Source organism: Haliaeetus albicilla, chromosome 23, assembly GCF_947461875.1.
Source record: "Haliaeetus albicilla chromosome 23, bHalAlb1.1, whole genome shotgun sequence".
NCBI lineage: Eukaryota > Metazoa > Chordata > Aves > Accipitriformes > Accipitridae > Haliaeetus > Haliaeetus albicilla.
The window spans coordinates 17,531,204-17,547,729 of NC_091505.1; the positions used below are offsets into that span (position 1 = coordinate 17,531,204).

The 16,526-nt window shown below is 39.4% G+C and overlaps 1 protein-coding gene across 6 annotated transcripts in view; it reads left to right on the forward strand.

Moving 5' to 3' along the window:
• The window catches only part of LOC104314855 (integrator complex subunit 6-like), a 42,552-nt gene that overhangs the window by 1,474 nt on the left and 24,552 nt on the right, over nt 1-16,526 (forward strand). The gene's annotated exons all lie outside the window — the stretch shown is intronic.

Sequence of the window (16,526 nt, forward strand, 5' to 3'; positions counted from 1 at the left end):
TGGGGAAGCTTTAGAATCCTCCTGAATAGTCCTGGATTAGGACTGTATTTGCCATGACTAGTATAGTAGTTATCATAACCATTGGGCCTTAGACCCATACTGTGGCGGCCAAAGAGGTTCATGTAAAATCGCTTGCTAGTCGTCCCAGAGAAGAAGAGAGAACCCTCTCTAGATCCCCCAGTTAAAACTTCTTGAAGAGAAGTTGTAAAAATAACTGTGCTCACTGATGCTGTCTTTGATAGTGAGGAAACTTAATTATCAAGAGCTATGCATCTTGGCTCCTTTCATCAACAATATATTTACACAGCTAAAAAGTACAGCCTGCTTTCTGAAGTGACAGGAGTGATTTAGTGAGTCAGTATTTATTGTTTATTGCACCTTTCATTTTCTCAGAAGAAGGTGCGGAAGTCATCCTATTTCTGTGAGTTGAAGCCATCCTCCTTGAGTTACAGAAACCTACTATCTGTCAAAAAACCCTAGGTCTGTCTTGGAGAGTGCTTTTTTTTGGTTGGTTTTTTTTTTTTTTTTAAATGCGTAATGCACACATCCTTTTCCCCATCCATGTTTGTGGCTGGATGCAAAACCCAAATCTTTGTCATGCAAGCATTAACTAGATTTCTTGTGTGAAGAGTTTTTTCTCCTAGTCGTGTGTCAACTATTTTACAAGTAGACCTTTCTTAAGTTTGAGGAAGAAACCTTTCTGCTGCAGTTATAGCAAGCAAACTGGTGATTTAATAAAAACATTACTCTTCTGCTGGAGGTCTGTGTGGTAATGCTACAGGTTATTACCACATATATACTCAGATTTGCTGAGGAAGATCCTTATGTTTAATGAGCCTCTGTGTACATTCTGATGTACTAATGAGCATCTGACTGTGTTCCCAGTTTTAGTAAATAGTAATTGAAATAAATGGGACTGTGTGATACCCATCACAGTATTGAATCATGTTTGACATACAGTAAATAGCCAAAGGAGGAAAAAAAAAAAGTGTTGTAGTTCTTGTAACTTGCTAATGTCTCTTCTTAGAAATTTATTTTTCTACCTTTAGCATGCTGACTTTTAAACTGGACCTTAAACAGTCTTAAAATATTTTTTCAAAACTTAGTAACTTGTGTAGGAACTGGCTGCAGATCAATACATTTATGTTTATAATAATTATGGTCACAACTCCAGTTCAGCTATTACGTAAAGACTTCATGGCATAAATTAGTGTGGTTAGGCTGTCATCCTGTCTCTTACTGGAGCAGAGAAAGCCTTACAGCAACAACAATGTTTCTTCCCCTGTTTGAAGACATGTTCTCAAGACCTTTTACTGGTATTTATGATACCCCTCTGTTGTGTTTTCTAACAACCATATAGTTACGCCAGGAAAACTTTCTGGTCTAGGCTAGGTTCTGTATGTCTTGCAAAACATGTTGTAAAAGAAATAAAATTTTGTTTCTTTGCTAATGCTGCTGTAGTTAGATACTTTATCTCTCTTGATTTAGAGAAGGAGAAAACAACCTTGACAAGTGAATGCATTTTGCAAGTCTGCTTTCCAAGTATGTGCGTTAGTGGCTGCTTTATCCTCTTGTTTTCTTTATGATTTACCCTAATTAAATTATATAATCTTACAGATAGTTTTTAAGGTTACCAGTGAAGCAATTGAGGGAAATAATCTTGTTGTGGAGTTGAGACCACCCAGGAGAGGTAGAGGCATTATGGAACTTCAGCTTGGAGCAAGGGTGCCTGTGAGATGAGTGCATTGTTTTTGTTTCAGAATTCATTTACCTGTAGCTTTAATGTATTTTAAATCAGCAGTGCTGGTTCACTTTTGATGGACAAGAATGTCTCAAGAAAACATCACACATGTGGTGGTATTCTGCTAAGTGAAAGGATCCTGCTATTGCACAAAGATTTGCTAAAATCTGTGCAAGTAAGATGACGTTTTCGGAACTGTCTTCAGCGTAGAGAGTTTGAAATTATTTACGAGACCTATGGTCCCTCTCCCAGTCGCTCCTGTTTTTAATTGACTGCTCATAGCTCTCTGTTTGTGCCACTTACTTTAAAATGGGATTACTTAGTCTCAGTTTGCAGTGTGGCTCTGCAAAGAACTGTGGTGGCATGTATCTAAAGAGGGGGCAGGGTGCTGTCCTGGGAAGGTGGGGACAGTGAGATGGGGATGGTAGGAATCTCAGTTCCATTCCCACAGCAAATGCCTCTGAAACCTCATCAGCTGTTTTGCTCGTGTTGGTTACGTAATGTATAGATGGTGATTTGTGGCAGTAATTATGATGCAGGCATTTACAACTCTTGCTTTGCTTCCAAAATACTCTCCGATAAGAGACAAATATTTAATATTTTAAAAGCATATTATGAAATGTATAAACCTGTAGTTGTCAAATCATGTGATCCTGTATAGGTCAATGGAAAGATACCTGTAAGTTCTGCTGAATGTTGGGTCAGAGTCTGATTTTATAGACTAGGAGGCAAACATAGTATGTTACTTTCTGAAGTAAGAATGTTCAACCTAATGTTTATAGTGTGTTTTTCCTCCACTGTTTCTAGATTAAAATGGTAATAGGATGCTGTCAAGTGAGTCTGTCTTAGGTTAGTGGCATGTTAGCAACATTGAAGTGAGCCAGTCCATTGTGGTTTTGGGTGTTTGGCATGCTTGGGAAGCTAACGATACCTATAGTAAAACTCCTTTGTAACCAGTAGCATGTGGCAGGTGTCTTTACGTAATATTAAAAGACTAGTGCTTAAATTTAGGTACTGAAGGAATTTATTCTCCCATGTGTATCCTCTTCTCTGGGTGAGAAAAATGGGTTTAAGAACAGCCTTGTTGTCTGGCACAGTATTTGATGTTCTTGGCTTTCTAGCTAAGATAAATGCATTATCTGATTCAATGAATATGGTACCTGACATGTCCATGCTTTGAAGACTTTATATTCATGGATTGCTAGAACCCAGAGCTTGCTCCATCCCATCTGTGCTTTGACCTGGTGTTGCAGTACCTCTGAGCCTTCTGTGCCAGACCCACCCTTCTCATCCCTTTCTGCAAAACATGGCTGATACCGAATGCATGGGAAGGAGGGTGAAAACAGGCCGAGTGTATTACTGACAGTTCTGCAGAGCATTTACCCAAGCTCCCACAGTTTGTGGTTCAGAGACCCATGCTGAGGGTTGGTATGTCAGTAATGGTCTTCTGTGGCTTTTTCTGTGTATTTGCCCAGTTGCTTTTTTTGAAATCATGTAAACTTTTAGCAACCTCAGCTGCTTTCCCCCCCCCCCCCCCCCCCACTATCAAATATATGTGTTTCTCTACACCTAAGCATATGCTGTGGGATAAATGGACAGAATCTTCAGCCATTTTATTTGTTTTTTCCTGAAGTAGTGGTGCTAGAGTAAAAGTATGGGGAGAAGGGAAGAGTCTTCTCACCTGCCCCCTTCCCCAAACTTTTCCTGTTTTCCAGTGATGCAGAAAAGAGGGAGGTAGGTTTCACCAAGATCTACCTAGATTTCTCTGTTAATGGAGCTCATACTGAAATCCCTGCCTAAAAGGAGTCTTTGAAAAGGAAAGCAAGGTTTAGCTCTTTGTTGTTTTTTTTCCATTCTTGATTTTTGTTAAACCTCACATCCTGTAGCGTGGGGTCTGCTTGCGGATTTGTGCTGCAGATGGCTATTTCAGGCCCAGACAAAAAAAACCTAATGGTGGTCTTATGTGAAGTTATTGATTAACCGGACTGCCCTGTTCCCTTGTGACTGATACCTGGCTGCTGGCAGCGATGTGGCCTTTCCTCAGTGCTTGAGGAATATTATTTGTGATGGGGTCACAGAAATATGGCTTTTGTTTTATGTTCCTGTGAGACTCTGTAGTATGACCTTCATAAATGAACTGGTCACAGGTCAGAGGACTGAGAGAACTTAAGTTAGGTTTACTCTGCCGAATCTGAAATTACATGTATTTTCCTCTTTCTGTTATGTGTTATACTGAATTCAAGAGTCAGTTGTGACTGCACTGTAAAAATAGGCTTTCTGAATTTGAGTGCAGAAATATGTACGTAGCTGCCTGAGAAGCAGCTCAAAATCCTTAATACAATGTATGTGAAACACTTTACTGTTTGAGAAATGCAAACTGGGACTGATAGATAGGATGCCTTCCAGTTCTGTTGCTGTTCTTGCTAGTCTGAACATAGGTTTCAGTGCTGAAGAGGTCTCTTGTGGAAGCAGCCCTTCATGATGGACTCTGAGCAACCTCTTCTGTTTCTGTGAAATTCTTATAAGGAGTTGAGCTTGATGACCTTTGATTTTGGTGTTGGATTGGGATACCTTAGAGGCTGGAATAGGAATTTGTAGAAGGCTCTTTTAAGTGTCTGTCAAAGAGTACTTACCATATGTAAATAACCTGTTCATTTATGGTACTAAAATAGCGCTTCGAAACTGGGAGTTCATAAGGTCAGACTCAGGGAGACTGACTTTATCTCTTTTTTTTTTTTTAGTGGCACAAAAGCTTTTGCCTGCATTTTTTTAATTCTGCTTTCACACAGAAGCTGTGCTGGTATAGAATGTAACCAGTTACCACTGACTCTGCAAAGAGGGGTGGCAAATGAATAGGCTGTGCTGCAAAACAGAGATGTCAGATCTACTTGTCTGTTTCTGGAAGAAATGAAATCGGAGCTCCTGACCCTGAGCTGCAGGGAGAAAGAGAAACCCAGCTGTGAAACCTGTTGGGTTTGAGGCAGAGATCTTCAGGAAAGCTGCCTGAGGTGATGGGAAATGCGTGCGTTTGTGTTATAACTTTTGTCAAGGATGAAAAATAGAGGAATATCTAGTAAGCTAACCTGTAGCAAATCCACAGAATAATCTTAAATTGATTGGGCTTTTACAGGAACCTTGAGACACCAAAACCCATCAGTTTTACACGTAAAAGGTCTGGCTTCTGGCAAATGCAAATACTTGGTGGTCTGACCTGCGCTGTGGAAAAGGATGCATGAACAGCTGGAAATATGGTTGAAGGTTTACAAGTTGGTAGTGAGGTATGCAGGCAGAATTGTTTGGTGCAAGGCAGATAGCAGCTGCAGGGGCAGGAGGGAAGCTGATAGCCGAGAGATACAAAAGAGAAAGAAAACTGAGGTAAATGGGAGAGGCATATCTGTCTCTCCAGATACGCTGTACATAATGTATAAACTTAGTGAACCTACTAGCCAAGCATTATTGGAAGGATAAAAAAAAAAACCAAACCATGCAGAATACAGTACTGAAGAACTGGGTGAAATGTAGGTAGGATATGCAGTGTCTGTTATTGATAACTAATTCAGGAGACTCATGTTCTGTATTTGTTTAGCGGAGAGAATAGCCATTCCTATTTTACCACCATACACGTTTTGAGTCAGTCATAGCAATACTTGTATTTCTGAACACTAACATCTTCCATTGCCTGTGAAGTACTCAGCACACCTCTCCTCCAGTCTTGCAATACCTTTTCCACTGTGCTTGGTTCGGGTTTTGTCATGGAATTTGTGTTTTTTCAGAAGGCTGGCTTTCAGCATAAATGACTGGCAGGTTGAAGCCAACAATTGCTCTTCCTCTGTTAAACACAATGAATTTAAGAAAAGAAACAGAAGCCACTTAATTGTGTAAGGAGCACTCTTGCAAATCCTGATTGTCTAGTTCTTGTTGAGGACAAACCAAAATCATTTAATACTGTTTTGAGAATCCCCCACAAAACAGTTTTTACCTGCTCTTTTCTATTTAATTGACTATCACTTAGGTCTTTGGATGAAGGATGTGTGCTCTGTGTGTATGCATGCAAAAAGGTCTTTTTTTTTTTTTTTTAAGCATCTATTTTGGAATTAGACAAGTGAGGCCAAAGACAGTTAAAAGGTTCTTGTTGGTGCAAGTGGTAGGTTTGTATTTTATATACTGCAGTGCATGTCTCTCAAAAGATATAAAAGTCTGAAAATCTTTTTTACTAAAAACTTAGGAATTTCCCTGTAGCAAGCATGCAATAAAGTGTTGTAGCTCCTTTTAGCTTATAAAGGTACTAAATGCATTCCAATAGAGAGCATCGTTTAAAAAGCACATTCCCCTTCCTGAGAGGCAACATATTGGGTAGTGTAAAGCACGTTAAAATGCTTTTAAACGTGCAGAAGCATGCTAGTCTTACTTCTTTCTCCCTCTCCTGAGTGACTGCTTCTTGCTGCCTGCCTTTTGTTTGTGAGGTGTAGTGAACATCCTTTTGCAGGAACTGGTGTAATGAGGAGAAAGCACTATACTAAGGAATTTTGTGCATAGTAATGTACGTTTCCCTTTTAAAAAACCAAACAAACCAGTAATGAACAGAGTGATTCATTCTTCTAAAAGAAATAGTTTGGGGCATTCTGAAATTGAGGTCTCTTGTAAAAATTCAAGTTTGTGCAACAAGAAGGTGATTAAGTTTTTGAAAGGAATTGTTTTTAAATGGAAGGGTAGTTCAGAATTTAACAACTTCTTGATAGGTATGATGGGCCAAACTCTGCTTGGCTGTAGTTTTTATCATTAGTTTTTGGAGTTAGTTAAATACTTGAGCTTGTACTTTCACCTGCTACCTGTGTTCATGGGAAGGGAGAGCCTGTGTTGCTAGGTTAATTCTTAATGAAGATATTTTAACTGGTTCTGTTTCTACAAGAATCTGCAAACTAAAAGCTTGCTTTTTCATCCAAAGTGTGTTGCTGCTTCGTACTATTGATGAGATGCCAGAGGCCTTGAATGGAAATCAACATCTGTTGTTCATAGCCACTGTAGCAATTTATTTTTTCATCTTTCTCTTTGGTTCTTTATTTGATCTTGGACACATTCAAAGATGTAAGCCCTTAAGACTACAGGATAAACTAGACAAAAGTAGATATGTTTGCACTAAGAGGCTTAATTCATCCTCAGTGCAAAGGTCGCTTTTATTTTAAAAATAGAAGCTTAAAATGTGGAATCAAACAGTTGAGTTGGATCTCCGTAGCTGTATTTTTTTAGTGAGTTGTTCTGTAAGAAGGAAGGTGCTTTGTGAAGTTGGTGGTTCCTGCCACGTGTAATCTTTATTGGCTGCCTCCTTCTCTTTTGTGCTGTTAATATTTGAGTTTCACACGTGGGTTTTTTAAAAGATTTCTTTTTCGTTGGTATTTACGGAAGAAGGCCTAGGCCTTGTAACCTGGCTTTGTGGTGTAGCTAAAAATATGCACAGAATACTTCTGTGATTATCTTGAAAATGGGCATTTATTCTTTTTAAACTTTAAAATGGAAAAACTAATATGGTGTTAAATGGTGGTTGTCTCACACTGTAACAATGGAAAAAGGTAATTAAGGTTGCAGACACTTCTACAATGTTCATCCTTGCATATTTTTCAAAACAGCTTGCCAGAAAGAACTGTGATTTTCAGCAGTGGTGCAAGAATGTTGTTCTGAGCTTACTGTGAACAAGAAAAGACAAAACTTAGTGCTGTCTCCTACAGTGTTTTTATACTTCAGACAGTTGAAATCAAATGGGAAAAATAATTTCTGTACTGTGTGACTTGTCTTCTGGAGATCAGTGCTTTTGGAGGGGAGAGCAGTGTGAGTCCAAGGGCCCTGTGAGAACATTCTGGATGTCTCCAGTCTTTAGCAGTTCTCTTCTTCACCTTCTATATTTTGAATGCCTGTATCCCTGATTTTATTTAATAATGTAGGCTACAAAAAAAATCAATGGAAAGAGCAGCTGCTGCTCTTCTGAATTTTAAATGCATTGTTATTTAAGTAATTCACTGTTGTAGATTTAGAGTCTTGGAATTTTTTCTTCCTTCTTAAACTTTATTCTTACAGTGTACCACTTAATATGTAACTCTTGTGCTTCTACCCCCCCAAAAAAGTATAGCAGGTAGTAATTTAAAGGAATCTTTTGCTTTGTATTTTCTTGCTAATTTTAGAATAGTTAGAAAATAGTTATGTAGTAATCAATTTCAGCTGTAAGCAGCATGCTCTAGGGTTAAGATTTTAGTAGGGTGCCAAGGAAAAAGTATATTCTTGTAATGTGACTTGATTATTATGCAGATCAGAATCTGTGGTTGCCCATAGACTTGTATTGATCTGTATATTCACTCTGCAGTGTTTGGAAGACAAAGTTTCTTTTGGTGCAAGATCTGGCATTTACAAGTATCTCAAACTTAAACGAGTTATTAGCAGACAAGTAAACCAGAGCCCTGTTTTCTTTTAAAGAGCTTTTTTTGCTTCCTTATGAGATTGGCCCTTTAGTTACAAAATAATATTTTACCCAGTTACTGTGATTCTTTGCTTGGGCTCCTATGCAAACTCTCCAGGAAAAGCAGCACTAGCAATGTTATTCTAGGCTATAAAATCAATGCTTCAGAACTCCTTAATTTTGCTTTTTAAAGATGAAGATGATTGTTGATTTGGCTGTGTTTTCAGAGGTGCTTTTAAATGCTTAAAAGTGTAGAATAGTATTTTAAAAAAACCCCAAATCTTCATAAGATCGATGTTGTTGAATGGCTAATTTGACTGCAAACAAAGATCTACAGTGTGGTTAAGCTGGTGTTGCTATGCTCTGCTTGTAAGTGAGAATAATGCATTAGTATTGGTCTTCATAGCGTGTTACCAGTAGAGCAAGTAGGTTTTTACTTGACGGGGGAGGTGTTAAACTCTGCTTTGTGGGAAAATCTGTGTCTGTTGAGCCAGAACACTTGGTGCCTTTGGCTGCTGCCAGGCGTCCTGATGGCGTGCTGGCTCGCAGGCTGGGGACGTGGTGGGCGCCCTGGGCTGGAATAGGGCCTGGCCTGCTCCTGGGAGGCAGGCAGCCTGCAGGCCCTGGAGACTCCGTGGGCATAGTCTCAGGCCGGCCAGGTCCTCGGCGTGACAGCACGGGAAGAAGTGTGCAGGGTGCTGCAAGATAGAGTGAGGCGGTGAGTGCCTCCAGTTAATCAAAAGAGCTGCAGCTGAGATAGTTGCTTTTGAATCGCACGACTCTGGAGGAGAGCTGTGACTTGCTGTCCTCTAAAATAAAAAACTGACCGTGGCAATGCTACCAACTCCACCAATGTATTTTTTGCTGTATCGGACTTGAAGGTGAAGTTGACGCTATTTGCTAGGCTAGTTAGTTGAAGTTTCTCAATTTGTGTTCCTTCACTGAGTATATGAATTTAATTGTGATCTAAAGTCTGGTTTGGTTTTTTTTCCCCAGCAGAGCCTTGGATAGCATTTCAAACGTGAATTGAAGAAATCTGTTGATTAGGTGACCCCTCTAGATTTGTTACCTTCTTGAGATTTAAAGTAATCTTGCAATACATGTAGCACTCTGGTGTGCTGCGCTAGTCCTATGATGTGCTTTTGGAAGGAGTGGGGAGAAATGTGACAATTTTCAAAATGAGTGTGGATCATGCTGTGTTGTCTTAGCTCTGGGCTGTAAAGCTAGAGGATCATCAGTAATTAATTCTTTTCCACTTGATTCCCAAAAATGTGCCCTTGTGCTGATAGCACACACTCTGCAGCCACTTAGCTGTTGCCTTTATTCCTTGTGACTTTTCCAACCATGCTGGGAGTAGGAAGGGGCCAGGAGGACAGAGCTGGGGGCTGACTAGCATTGAAAGCATGTGCGATAGTCTGGAAGAGCAACGGGTGCGATGGGTAAATGCAAATTTTTGATTGAAACTTCCATGTTTAAACTGTTGCCCCCTGTACAGTGTTTGTTTTAGGTGCACCTATAATGGTATTTCTAAAATGACTGCTACGCTGCTGAACAGAAGCACGTAGCCTCTCATTTTGCTTACTGTGCTAGAGCTGCAAATTGTATGATTACATCTGTGTTCACTCTCCATTAAGCTATTGTGTAAAACGTAGCTTGTTCTGGTTCAACTCTGTACTGAAATATCCTAGCTTGTCGAGCGTTTCTCAGAAATACTGCTTTTTTAACTGGATAATGTTCTTTTATTTGAATAAGAATGCTTTTTGAAACAGAGTGATACCATGATCTCTTTGGTATTTATACTTTCCTTTCTTCATGTGTAGTCCTTTCATCCTTGTGCAGCAAAAAGTGTGGTGAGCGTAGCTGTCAGAACACATGAAATATTGTTGACCAAAAAGCTAAATCTAGAGACAGATTAAAGCAGGAGCAGCAGGTAATAAATAAAAAGGTAGTGTGGGCTTTTTTTTTTTGCTTGGCATTGATTATTATTATCACTTGATTCCAAGCATAGCTTCAGCTTTGAGCATCTCTGTTTGACGTTTCTTACAGGTGAAGGTACTGCTTCTCTATAAATGCCGACATTAACAGAAGGCCCCAGTACTCGTTTTGTAACTGGAGCTTAAGAGCCTCCCTACTAGTGTTTGCCATGGATACTGTGCTTAAAGATTAATATGAGTTGTTCTTACATAAACATCTTGAATTCTTCTTGATGGAAAAGCATTTCCATATCTTGTTTAATGTTGAAGTCATCTTAAAAGGACAGTGAACCACATGGTGTAGTTTGACTGAGCTTGTTTCCTAAGGTGTGTGATTTAAAAAAAAAAAAAAATTTTTTTGAGATGTGGAGAAACACTTTTTTTTTCGATTTAATTGACTGCCTGTCAATAACAGTTACATATTGCACTAGAATGCAGTTCTGATCTTGTTCACATTCACTGATCTATATGCTTTAGAAAACAAGCTGGTCCAGTCTATTTTATAAATGAGTTAGTCTTCGACTGGTGCACCTACAGGAGAGTTCAGCTTAGAAATGTGCAATTAAGCGGATCTCCTGTGCACCTCAGGTCACATTGCAGACCTGCCTTGGAGTGCAAGAACTGCATTGCTTTTGGATGAAATAAAACTGGAAGATGCACCCCAGCCACCGAGTGATGAGTCTACAGGACAGCTATTCTGAAGTAAAACCCCTGAAATGCAGTAGTGTGGCTGTCATCTCCTTAGAAACAACTGCCTTGTTTGTGCTGCACTGCTTGCTGGCCTAAAGGTAGCCAGTGCGTGACGCGTTCTTCCTTGCACTAAAGCTGTTTCCAGTTGTGTAGGAAAAAATAATTTGGGTGAGGGGAGGAGAGACTCTGTTATCAAGGTACATAGTCTGTCCTAGAGCTGGAGAAAAGGGAAGAATTGTGGTGCCTGGAAACGGATGGAGGTGGAGGACAAGTAAAGTGGCAGCTTTCTGTTAAAAATCTGGTGTCACAATGTCTCAGCTGTGGGAGATTAAAGGAATTGTCTACTCCAGTGTCTTTTTTTTTTAACATGTATTTTTTCTAAAGAGATACTAAAGCAGTTTATGCTTCTCTGTTCTCTTGGAGATGTTTTACCTATATTAAACTCCTGTGACTATTTTTATTTGACTGGGACTTGAGCAAGTGTTTTTTAAAAAAAAATAATAACATAAGCACTTGACCACTAGGTTTCAGTTTGAGTGTCCTTCAAAACCAGCAGAAATAAATAACTTGACAGGAAGAAACGAATTCACTTACTATTAAAATTCTAACCTGTTGCTCACTAGCTGTAGTAATGTAAGGATGACCAAGTGATGGGACGCTCTTGTAGACTCTTCACTGTACTTAATGCTCTGAGGGCTTATTGAGGAAGTAGTTTAAACCTGTGTATTTACTATCTGTTAAAATACTCCTCAAATAAGAACTGAAAAGGTGGGGTTTTTGTTAGGCTGGTCTCATAGTAGACAACAGCGTGTACCTGCTTGAGTGACTGACCAGGGCTTGTTTCTCTTCTGCCTGCAGTAGGGTCATATCCAAGTTTTACCCTGAAACTCTGTTCCCTGTTTTGCTTTGCAAAACCAGATTTCCATGTGAAAAGCTACAGATAGGCTCCCTTGGCTTGCTAACCAAGATATATTTGTCTTTTCATCCATCCTTGCCCTAGAATATTATTTTGCTACAGCAAAGGATAGGGGTGGCAGCTGTCTGTGTTCCAAACCTGTATCTAAGGCAAGGGGATACTGGAAGAGTGAGGAATAAAACTAGTAATCGAAATGACTGTGTGCTGGAGAGCCTAACACAGCAATAGCAATTGCACGCAGCTGGCTTGGTGCCATCAAACCTTCTTCCTCTTCCCACAAGCTTTGCATCAGACCAGTAAGATCTGCTGATGTACCTCCACCAGCACTCACTAGTCTTCCAAATCCAGGACAGTACAGCTTGGATCCAAGCTAGTTCATTGTGTTCAGCACTACCCTGATGATAAGCTGATTTCAGGCCTGTGTGCCAGTATCTTTCTGTGCTGGAGGTATGCTAATCTCATATCTAAGAGGTGGGTGTTGTGATGCTGTGTCCTGTGCCAAGAACAAAAAATAACTGATCTTGTGAGTTTCTTTACTAAGGGCTGTTTGATACTGTGCAGTGACAGGACTGGTGTGTTGCATAAAAGTAACTAGAGAGCACAGGTACTGAAATGAGAGAAGAGTTATTCTGCAGCCAAGGTATAGATAGAACCTGAGAGCTCTGTTGCCTCAAAAATGGTATTCATAATTATTTGGAGGAGAGTCAATGTCTGTGTCTCTTAGAGCTGTTCCTTCTGCCCCATTAGCACAGTGTAGACAAACATTTGTGAGGATGAAATTAGTAGGTGGTGTAGGTTGTGTGATGTTGACTTATTTTAGGACTTTTACATGTCAAATAAGACACAATGTTTATAGCATAGTCAGTACCTTTCTTCTGCTGTGCACTATTTCTAACTAGTAAATCTTTGAACATCAAATAAAAACCATGGGGGTAGCATGGGCATTGATTGTTTTGTACCAAGAAGCAGTATAACCCTGTCCTCCATGGGGCAGGGAGACACATGGTACCAGGACCTCTCCTCCTCTCCCCCTTTGCTAAGTTTTGCCATAGCAAAACTGGGATGACCAAGATAGTCTTTGTGTTTGCTAGAATTCCAATTCCAAAGTTGCTGAAGCTGTGGCAGGGAAGCTCTGGGTTACATAGGAGGGTATTCCCTGCTGCAGAACCACTGAGCAATGTTGGGGCTGTGTTCAGGAGATTACAAAGAGGTGAAGGTATTTTGGTGTTGGAGAAGCAGCCTCTGGCACTATAGGGGGTCCAAAAGAACACTTCCCTAGAAAAGAAACATTTGCTTGATACACACATAGACGTGAAGGGGTTTGAGTGGTGATCACTTGTACAGTTACAAGTGAACAGAAAGGTAACTTAAAAATTAATCATTCTGATGATTTGGAAGGTGAAATGCTCTGCTGGTTTCACTGTCTTCACACAGGACTTGCAAATTCCATAGCAGGAGTGGTTTCAGATTTCAATAGCTGGATTTTTTTCTTATTTTTTCCAAATGGATGTCACTGACAACCTAGTATGCCACAGGCATGTTATCCTGACCTAGTCTAGGTTTTCCGAAGATGGGTGCATTTAATAATAGCTTGAATTATTGAGAAACTTAAATACTTTAAACAAGTCGTAATATCTAAAATCCAATTCTTTGTAGAGGAACATTAGCAGTACTCTAAAAATCTGTATGTTTAAATAAATATTGAGTACTTACTGTAACACAGACTGTTGTGATTGGCATGCTAGATTGCAAATTGTCTTTACTTGGAAGATTATTTTTAGAAATGTTATAATTTTTGAATCTGATCTGAAAGCAATCCAGTGAACAATAAACTCTACAGTTCTGTCCTGGCATTGCCTGTAGAAACACTAAAGATGAAGACTTGCAGCCTCAAAAGCATTCATGGAGCTGGTGAAATCAGGAGAGGCTGCTTTGGGCCTGGAATTCTTTTGCTCTAATGCCCAACCTCTGGGTCTGCCCCTGGAGGCTGACTAAACCGTGCTAAGAAATACCTGGAAACAACCATGCTGCCCAAAAGTGTTGTGTTGTCTTTAAATTAAACAAAAACAAACCCACCCCCAACACAACAGCAAAAAAACCCCTAAAAGCCAAAACCAACCAACCACACTACAATAAAACCAATAAATATGACATTTAAGCTAGTGTAGGTGAGATTACAATGCTTATGTGTTACATGTATTCAAAACTTGGTAATGTTTTACTTGTACTTTGATATTGCTTTCTTTTGTGTGATAAAGGTGGTGGCTTCCCCTGCTCCCCAAGCATTTTATAAGATGTTCTTTCCTGCCTCTTGCAAATGAAATCTGCTTCTGTTGTTTCTCTGATGTCTTGAAGGTCTTTTTAAGCTACTGATCTGAATGAGACTTCCATTTGCTGCTCAACTCTATTCCTTCTGATGTTCAGTTAGTTCTGGTTCTGGTTGCGGTAAATAAAACGTTCTCTTCACTAGGTTGTTCACCTCGACATTTGTCTGAAATCTATATAATCTGGGCCTATCTACTGCTGAAAACAGCAATTTTGACCTTACCTGCTTCTTGAAGCAGCTTAAATGATTCTGTAGCTGTATGGTGAAATAGAGCAGGGCATGGATTTGTCTGAAAGCTAAGTAATGAGAAAAAAATGTTACTTAAGTATGTTATTTTTTCAGTATTACTTGCTTGCAAAGGCTGAAGCCAGGAGCTGGAAGGTGGTATGCTGCTTCCAAATCTCAGGGTTTTGTAGGATGGTATCCAGAGCTTGCAGTTGTCAACACAGAAGGCTAAATGACACTGCATTTTTGCCTGTTCTTGGCATAAGCAGGCAGGATGAGATTTTTGCTTATAGTACTTGGTTTTTTCTCTGCGATCTTTGAAAGTCTTTTGGTATGTGTATACAGGCTAAAATTGTTTGTTCATATAAACGGTCAAAGGAGAAGCTAGTAACATAGTGACAAGACAAAAGCTGCTGAGATTGCTATTAATAAATTCTGGGCATAAAAGTTAAGTAGGAATGTAATATTGAAGATGATGAGAAATTACGATGTTAGAGTTGGTTCATAAACAACTAAAATAATTAATGTTTAGTTCTGACTTCATAATTATGTACTTGTAGACGATACATAGTTTTTGTAGAATATGTTTGTGTTCAATCCTCTAAGGTTGTGGAGGTTTGGTTGTTTTATTGGTTGGTGGGGGGTTTTTTTTGGTCGTTAGTGTTTCTGCTGGCAAATGGAAGTAGTACTACATAAAAGCAGCACTTTTTTCTAAGCAGCATTAGTGGCAGTGTTTTGAATTTAGGAAGGATTATTATTTAATCACTTTAAAGTGCTTTGTTGAACTCATTATGCATATGCTCTGTATTACGTACTTGACTCTTTATTTTGCCCTAAGAATGATCCTACTGTATATATGGAGGGGAGAATATATAGAATTCTTTGGGGCTTTAGTTTCTGTCCCTGAAATAAATGTGTAATTATATACATCGGCTAGAGACTTTCTGGAAAAAACATTTTACAGAAGTAGACCTTGTTGTCATTAATTTTGGTGGTTTTGATTCAAAAAGCTTGTTTAAGCTAGAGAATGTAGTACACTAACTGATCAGACCTTTATTTAAAACTGGGTATGGAATTAGGAAATCTTGCATTTGCTGCCCTTGTTCACTTGATGAAAAATTCTTCAGTACTACTCTGTTTGTTTGAAAGGTACAGTTCTCCTCAGCTATATCTTTAAAGATCCTGTGAGAGGCTGTAAGATGAAAAATTATTTTCTTTGAAGGCAAACCAGTGGTGATCGGCTGCTCCTTGTACCTTCAGTTTACTTGGTTACGCATGGGAAAAATGGCAGCATATTTTTCAGGCAGTTGACCACACTGCAGCTAGATCAAACACAGTAGGAGCTGGAAGCCAAGCAAATGTTTTCAGAAAAGGAAAATAACAATCTCCACTGATATTTGGAGATTCTGCTAATTTTACAAAGAAATACTCCTAATTTCCTTAGAGTTCAGATCAAGAGTTGTAGGCGAGGAATAGTGTTTCCTTTGTAAATGTTTTATTCCCTGCCATGTGCTTTTGCAACAAAGTAACTCAAACAGCAGTCTTTGCTGGAAAACACTTTTTAACTACAGCCTGGCTATTCTCGAGAAGCTGGACTAATCTGATAGATGTTTTTACCAGACAAAACAAAGCAGTTTCGCCTACTAAGGGTTCATAGGATGCATACAAAAAGATTTTTGTAATTGTTCATTTTAAATTGTTTTAAGGCAAACTTTTTGGTATTTGGTGTTCTTTTACTCATTGGCTAAGTGACTTTTACTCCAAACCAATGACCCCTTACTTTATTCTTGCTTTGGGCTGAGAGCACATGTGGGGAGTTGCTGTGGCTCAGCTGGTGAGATGCTGTATTTTGTTAAGCTGTGGTGAGGGGATGTTGATGGTGTTTTATTGAGAATTACCCAGCTGATCGAACTACACTGTTCCGTTGAGTACAGTTCAAGTGCAGTTTGATGATAAAACTGGGCCAGTCCTGCTGGAAGTCTGTTCTTTCTTTGCCCCACTGCAGAATTTTCTCTCTGTCTCCCTTGCACTACTCTAAAGCTTGAAGAACTGGTTCAGGGAGCGAAACTTGACCAAAACCTGTTTTGTTTTTTTTTTTTTTTGTTGAATCTCCTTATGATAACTTCTGATTCTGAAAAGGAGCCCTTCTCGGTCCTCCTAGCTTAGGTCTGAGCAGAGACATTGATCATCTCATGTCTTTCCTTTCTGCT